Genomic DNA, 8,609 nt, shown 5'->3' on the forward strand with positions numbered 1-8,609 from the left:
GTTGGCTTTTATAGCTAAAGGAATAAAATATAAATTTATAGCAGTATTGTTGAAACTATACAAGGTATTGGTGAGACCTCACCTAGAGTATTGTGCATAGTTTTGGTCCCCTTATTTGAGGAAAGATGTAATGGCATTGGAGGCAGTTAAGAGAACATTCACTAGATTGATCCCAGAGATGAGAGGTTTGTCATATGAAAAGCAATTGAACAGTTTAGGCCTACAATCTCTGTAATGTATAAGAATGAGGGAAGATCAAATTGAGGTATTCAAGGTGATTACTGGTGTAGATAAAATAGATGTGCAGCAAATGCTTCCTCTTGTCGGGTATTCCAGGATGAGAAATCATACTGTTAGGAAAAGGGGGAGCAAATTTAAAACAGAGTTGAGGAGAAACTACTTCTCCTAAAGGGTTGTGAATCTATGGAATTCACTACCCTAAAGTGCAGTGGATGCCGAGATAGTGAGTAAATTTAAGGAGGAGTTAGACATATTTAATTGGTAATGGGTTGAAGAGATATGAAGAGAAGGTAGGAAAATAGGGGTGAGGAGCATATCAACCAGGATTGAATTGCAGAGCAGACTCAATGGGCCCAATGGCCTAATTCTGCTCCTACATCGTATGAACTTATGAACTAACCATGCTTTCTATATTCTCATCTAAGTCATTTATTTAAATGATGTAAGTGGACCCAGCACCAATCCCTGTAGAACACCACTGGTCACAGACTTTCAATCTGAAAAACAACCCTCCACCATCACTCCCTGTCTCTTGCCATTAAGCCAATTTTGTATCCAATTGGCAAGGCTAACTCTGAATCCTATGTGATCTAATTTTACTAATTAATCTACCATGTGCAACCTTGTCAAAGGCTTTACTAAAGTCCAAGTAAACAATGTCAACCACTCAGCCTTCATCAATCTTCTTGATTACTTCAAAGCTCAACCAAGTTTGTGAGACATGATTTCCCTCACACAAAACCATGCTGACTATCTCGAATCATTCCTTGCCTCTCCAAATGCATATAAATCCTTTCTGTCCAATGACTTACCCACCACTGAAGTCAAACTCACAGGTCTATAGTTCCCAGACTTCACCTTTAATACCTTCTTAAACAAAGACACAACATTAGCTACTGCCCAGTCATTCAGCACCTCACCTATATTTATAGATGATGCAAATATTTTGGCAAGGAGCCCCGCAATTTCCTCCCTGACCTCCTGAGATACACTAGATCATATCCACCTTTGAGATTTATCCACCTTTATACTTCCTACGCTCTCCAGCACTTCCTCTTCTGTAATGTGAACTGTTTTCAAAACATCAATATTTATTTCCCTGAGTTCTCTAGCTTCCATTTCTTTCTCCACAGTAAAAGACTGATGTGAAATATTTGTTTAAAATCTCTCACATCTCCTAAAGTTCAACACAAAGACAACCTCTTTGATCTTTAAGAGATCCTATTCTCTCTCTAGTTGCTGTCTTGCTCTTAATGTACTCTTTGGACTATCCTTAACCTTATTTGGTTATCTCATATCCTTTCTTTGCCTTCCTGATCTCCCTCTTAAGATTGCCCCTACATTCATTATATTGTTCAAGAGATTCATTTGGACTTAGTTGTCTATATCTCATATATGATTATCCTATTTTCTAATTTACATTCTATGCAGCCCCTCTTATTTCTTCACAATAAGAAGCAAACAGTTTCAGGACATTTATTTTTGATCTGGTGGCAATGAACACTTCACATCTCTGAATTGCATATTTGAAAACTCTGACAACCTTTACAACTAATTGAGTTATTCTAATTATTTTAGTTTAGGCTTTAGTTTATCCTCTTCAACCAGCTATTTACAAGCTGCATTTATATGTGATAATCCACCTTGAATTGCTCCCCCATCAGAACTTCCCATCTTCATAAAAGTAGATGACTGTTCCAAATATACTGCTTAGAAGCTTGTTATTGGAATAATTCTGTAAAGATTTTGCTCTACAATCAACACTAAATTCTGAGATGCATATATGTTACGAATTTATGTTGTGTGATAATCTCTGAATGCCCTAATATTTAAGATATATAAAGAGTGATGAATCATATAATATGGAATTAAATTGTGCTAATCCCATTTCAGTTCTGATGAAACTATTCAAGCCCAACACTTACTGTAAAATAAAGGATAAATACAGGCTGTTAATAGTTAGTATTCTTCATTAAGAATATTCATACATTTGCAATCTCTTCAAGTTCATATATATTACAAAGTTTTATTGGAAAGCAGAAGAATTTATCGGTGAGCATGCACTGTTATTTAGCTGAAATGTAATGGATTCAACAATTACTATAATGCCAAAACACTTGCCATTTTCATCTCATCTCCTAAACAGAATTTTATTCATTTGTAATATTACTTATTAAAATTCAGTGTCTTCGTTAACATGTATCGCTATCTAACATTAAATCTTGTCTACCACTACTACAATTTTGAATATTCATTGTTGTGTACATTTTTATATACATCCTCACACTGGTAATCAATAATTCAGGTGGAATAAACATGAGACTGTTGGCATTCACAGCTTATCGGAGAATCTAGCTAAAGGGAATGTGTCAGGAATCTAACAGCAAATGGTCACACTATTCAATAAATATTTTTAGACATCACAATAGTCTATTTTCAGTTGATTTGGGTGGAAAGCTATAGTATGATCTAATTAAATGAGAGAAAGGCTTTTTGCCTACATGCGGCCCTGGGAGACATCTTTCTCTCTGTTTCTGTCAATATAAAATCCTGCGACACAAGGTTAAAAAACAATTGTGCAACCGGTACAAGAAGATTTGACCAGTTTGTTTGAGATTAATTATCTCTTAAATGAGGTTTGACTATAAAGAAACCAAAGTCACTTTTTATTCATTTCAATGGTACAAGGAATGATCATAAATTAACTCTCATTTAGCAAGTCTACTCAGCAATTGATGTAAAAGAAACTGGTTTATCAATTGGAAATCATGCCTCGACTTAATTGGAGTTTTGGTCGACCCTCCTTTTAAGGGGAATAAGTGTTGCATCACATGGATACATTATCTATATATACACAACAAGGGCTCTATCTGACAGTCAAAGCTCTGCAGGTTTATTCTGTTCCTACAGTCAGACAATTATGGGTTAACTGCAGTGAGACTTGAACATCTAATCTAGGTTGGCATTACAATGGAAAGAAGAGGAACTGTTTTGTCAGAGATGCTGTTTTTCAGGTGAAATATTAACAGAGGTGTTTGTTGACACCAATGCACTGACTGTGCATACACACAATGTGAAGCCAATTTTTCAATTAAAGCAAAATAAATTATTTTCAAAAAATAGGTAAAGTTCTGCTTTCTTCAATAGCTTATTCCTGTCACCCAATATACTATTTCATTTATATTGTACTGTTTATTGTTTCCTGTAAACATTTATTACTATATTTATGAGCGATGGCTGCTAATGCACATGCTTCTTCATGTCAGCAAGTACAACCAATACTAAAGCATGACCCCAGCCCTCTGGGGAGACATACACCCAAATTTAAGTAGGAATGTTCTGCCCATAATCCAGGCCAATCTCTGTCCTTTATCCAGTATCACTAAAACATATTATCTAATTGTTACTTCATTTCTATTTGTGAGATTTTCCCGTGTGAAAATTGGTTGTGACATTTGCTACCCTGGTAACTTATTATAAGCCCCAATTTTAATTCCATAAATGAATTGGTTTTGATTGAGTTTATATTTCATAAGTGTTTCATTGTAGCAACCCGAGGTCATGAAAATTCCCGTGTAAATGTAAGTTATTTCTTTCTATGTTATAACCATAGGGTCACACTTGAAATTAACCAAATTCTGAGCAATCAGATTCTTAGATTGATGGGAACATTAAGTACTAATTCTGGAATAATTGTGACTTTTCAACCAAAAATAATAGAAATTACAGATTCCCAAAATAGTGGAGGTACCAAGCATATACTATCAATAATTTTATATCTATTTACATACAGAAAATCATGCATGACCTGTCCATGTTTCTTTGATATGCGCAATCAGTTGTCAGGCTTCTGTTCCTAAGACATTGAGCGGACAATATTTTCCACCCAATGGTATCAGAGCCTAGACTAATACCAACAAGGAGGTTTGATGGCAGTCAATTTACCCAAGATATCCCAGCACCTATCCAACATTATATGATGATAACAAGTGAGGACTTTGCCGATTATAAGACTGGGACACCAGCCAGTGGCGCTAACTTACATGCCTCCAAAATACTTTTCCCCACCCAAACTTTCAGCTAATAAAGTTACAGTGCAAGTGTCCGTGTCAATCCTAATCACGCAAGTGACAACTGCTGAAAATGGTACTTCTCTACAACACAAACATAAAATTAGGTTAGGCCTTTAATGTCATTGCTTAGAATTGTACTTTTTTCATTTTAACAAAGGCTATTGGTTAGTCATTGTACAAGAAAATTAATCCACACGTCCTAATGTGCAAAGATGTCCAAACTTAATATTTATGTAATGTTCGGCCCAACAGTTGTTCAAGAAGCTAACAGTCCAACACTCAGACAATACACTTAACATATGTAAGGCATTAAAATGACCCTGTATAAAACCTGCAAAAAGACACAATCCATGAAGAAAATGATGGGACAATGAAATCCAAAACACTGTTTCCATGCTTAATGAAAAATATTGACTGAGACCAGAGATATGTTGTTTAGAGAGTGAAAAGAAGCTGAAAGAGATTGATTGTTCTCATTTCATCATTTATTCTGGACTTGGAATGTGTTTTTTTTTCGTGTGAAATGCTTCTCCATAAACTAACTTTTCCCTCTCAAATATTGAGAAATTGTTCTCTTACCCCTCATGATCTTTTACTGAATATCTTCCATTGCCATCTGAGATCTTCCATCTCTGGATCAGGGGTTGAAGTGAGTAAATGTTATATTGAATGCGCCTTGTGCTGCTGTGCTTGTGAGTGAAGGATGGGAGGCTGAATACTGACATTTTGTGGTCATTTTGTTCAATCATGTTTAGAGTTCAGGGACATAGGGACAGGAGTAAATCATTCAGCCCTCAAAACCATTTTGAAGTTTAGATTGATCTCACCGCGACAAAATCTAAGGAAGCCCAATTCCAGATTTCTACAACCTTTGTACAAAGAAATGCTTTCTGAGCCTTTCCTGAACAGTTTAGCTTAAATCAGAAGCTTATGTCCCTGATTCAGGATTCCCCCAGTCAAGTAGACACTTTTTATTGTTCCATCCTGTTAACCTCTCAATCTGTTCACAGATATATTCAAGGCATTGCAAAAGTTGTCCCTGCAACCTGTCCTCATAATTTACCTTTTTAGCCCAGGGAACATTGTGGAAAATATGCTCCTCTTAAGTTCGGTATGTCCTTCTAGATGCACAAGGATTTCATGTAGGATTCCAGAATGGAATTGCAGCCTTTGAACGGCTTGGGAAATGGCAAGTCACTTCGGAAAATACGGTAAGATTGAAAAACTCAGCCTCTCAATGTCAAATCAAAGAAGTTCCATTCTGCAGCCAGGTTTTGGATGATGAGTTGGGAATCTTACTAATGAGTTGATAGGGGCTTATTTGAATGTATTTACATTTCATTAAATCCAAACCTCCCTTCAATCATATGCAGTTCATATGTTCCGGTGTGCTGGATAGACAGCAACAATTCCCAACCAGAAAGTCAGAGCAGTTACCTGGCAGAGCTGGCTCCTCCAGCCCTCTGCCTCAGACAGCATCCCCCAGCATTTCGGCACGTGCTCCATGGGCAGTAACCACCTACAACACCGTGCCCCCCCCCCCCCCCCCCACTCCATAAAGGTTGGCATCAAGCACACACATTCTCATGGGATATCTCTGACTCACTCTGAATTACATTCTCCACTGCATACTGCATTTTAGAGTCATAGAGATGTACAGCATGGAACCAGACCCTTCGGTCCAACCCATCCATGCCGACCAGATATCCCAACCCAATCTACTCCCACCTGCCAGCACCCGGCCCATATCCCTCCAAACCCTTCCTATTCATATACCCATCCAAATGTCTCTTAAATGTTGCAATTGTACCAGCCTGCACCACTTCCTCTGGCAGCTCATTCCATACATGTACCACCCTCTGTGTGAAAAAGTTGCCCCTTAGGTCTCTTTTATATCTTTCCTCTCTCACCCTAAACCTATGCCCTCTAGGGCCGACCCCAGGGAAAAGACTTTGTCTATTTATCCTTTCCATGCTCCTCATAATTTTGTAAACCTCTATAAGGTCACCCCTCAGCCTCTGACGCTCCACGAAAACAGCCCCAGCCTGTTCAGCCTCTCCCTATAGCTCAAATCCTCCAACCCTGGCAACATCCTTGTAAATCTTTTCTGAGCCCTTTCAAATTTCACGACATCTTTCCGATAGTGGCCTAACCAATGTCCTGTACAGCCGCAACATGACCTCCCAACTCCTGTACTCAATACTCTGACCAATAAAGGAAAGCATACCAAACACCTTCTTCACTATCCTATCTACCTGCAACTCCACTTTCAAGGAGCTATGAACCTGCACTCCAAGATCTCTTTGTTCAACAACATTCCCTAGGACCTTACCATTAAGTGTATAAGTCCTGCTAAGATTTGCTTTCCCAAAATGCAGCACCTCGCATTTATCTGAATTAAACTCCATCTGCCACTTCTCAGCCCATTGGTCCATCTGGTCCAGATCCTGTTGTAATCTGAGGTAACCCTCTTCGCTGTCCGCTACACCTCCATTTTGCAGCATACCAGCACCCATCACTGTAATGTTGCTTTCATTACACCTTGCATGCAGGGACAAGCTCCCACATCATGACTGGACCACGGTACAGCTCAGGGCTCTTCGCTTGCTTTCTCAATGTACATAGGCTTGGATGCTCTTGCCTTGCCTTGCTGAACTCTGTTTTGCGATCTCATTCAGAACTTAAAGCCTCATAGAGCTTCTATCCTGCCTTGCTTTTTAGCATAGACTGAATGTCAGGCAGCGTATCATGGTTACTAGGTGTCATCAGTCATGGGGATTTACATGCGAATGTGATACGTCAATCCCACAGCTGTATCAGGTAGCAGCAGCTCACATGGCAATCACTCTGCGTGTGCTTCAACCAAATAGCCAGGTCTCAAAGCCGAAGGAGAGTCAAGGGAAACTCTCAGTTAGTCAGAGGGCCCACCACAATCAGTCAGGCGCAGCATCCAAACTCAGTCCTGGGGTTTGGATACAGTCTCTCTGCTGCTTGGGGTAGTCAGGGTCAGAGGATCTGTAGCACTACGGTCTGGGAGTGGGCCATGCGCAGGATTGCAGGGTGAGGCACCAGTCCGGAGATTCACAATAACTCAGCTGGGAGCTGCACAAACATGATCTCTCATCAGTTTGAGTGGTCCATCCAAGTCAGATAGGGGAGTGAGCCGTAGTTAGTCCAGATGGTCTGCACAATGACGGTCAAGGGAATGTTAGCAGGCTCACTGCTGTGCTAGAGAAGCTGGGCAAGTCAAGCTCTTTCAGTAAGATGGCAGTTCAGTAGGGCTTCTGACGTTAAGACGCATTCCCTCCATCCACATTTCATTTCTTTTCCTTTTTAATTCTCTCTTTTCTTGTTTTTTGCCTCTCTTTTATTTTGTTTAGCTCTTCTTGAGGAGCTCAGTCATGTGACAGCTTCGGCAGCAGAGAGTGAGCTCCAATGCAGATTCATCCCAGGGAGTGAGTTATCCCAGTGCAGACTCATCCCAGGGAGTGAGTGGCCCCAGTGCAGACTCATCCCGGGAGGTGGGTTATCCCAGTGCGGACTACTTCCGGGTAGTGAGTTATCCCAGTGCGAACTACTCCCGGGCAGTGAGTTATCTCAGTGCGGACTCATCCCGGGTAGTGAGTGGCCCCAGTGCAGACTCATCCCAGGGAGTGAGTTATCACAGTGTGGACTCATCACGGGGAGAGAGTTATCCCAGTGCGGACTCATCCCGGGGGGTAAGTTAACCCAGTGCGGACTCATCTCGCGGAGTGAGTTATCCCACCGTGGACTCATCCTGGGACGTGAGTTATCCCAGTGCAGACTCATCCCGGGGAGTGAGTTATCCCAGCGCAGATCCATCCCGGGGAGTGAGTGGGCCCCAGTGCAGACTCATCCCGGGGAGTGAGTTATCCCAGTGCAGACTCATCCCGGGGAGTGAGTGGCCCCAGTGCGGACTCATCCCGGGGAGTGAGTTATCCCAGTGAAGACTCATCTCGGGGAGTGAGTTATCCCAGTGCGGACTCATCCCGGGGAGTGAGTGGCCCCAGTGCAGACTCATCCCGGGGAGTGAGTTATCCCAGTGCGGACTCATCCTGGGGAGTGAGTTATCCCAGTGCAGACTCATCCCGGGAAATGAGCTATCCCAGTGCAGACTCATCCCGGGGAGTAAGTTATCCCAGTGCAGACTCATCCCAAGGAGTGAGTTATCCCAGTGCGGACTCATCCCAGGGAGTGAGTGGCCCCAGTGCGGACTCATCCCGGGGAGTGAGTGGCCGCAATGCAGACTCATCCCGGAGAATAAGTTATCCCAGT

The sequence above is a fragment of the Chiloscyllium plagiosum genome, chromosome 11 (genome assembly GCF_004010195.1).
Source record: "Chiloscyllium plagiosum isolate BGI_BamShark_2017 chromosome 11, ASM401019v2, whole genome shotgun sequence".
NCBI lineage: Eukaryota > Metazoa > Chordata > Chondrichthyes > Orectolobiformes > Hemiscylliidae > Chiloscyllium > Chiloscyllium plagiosum.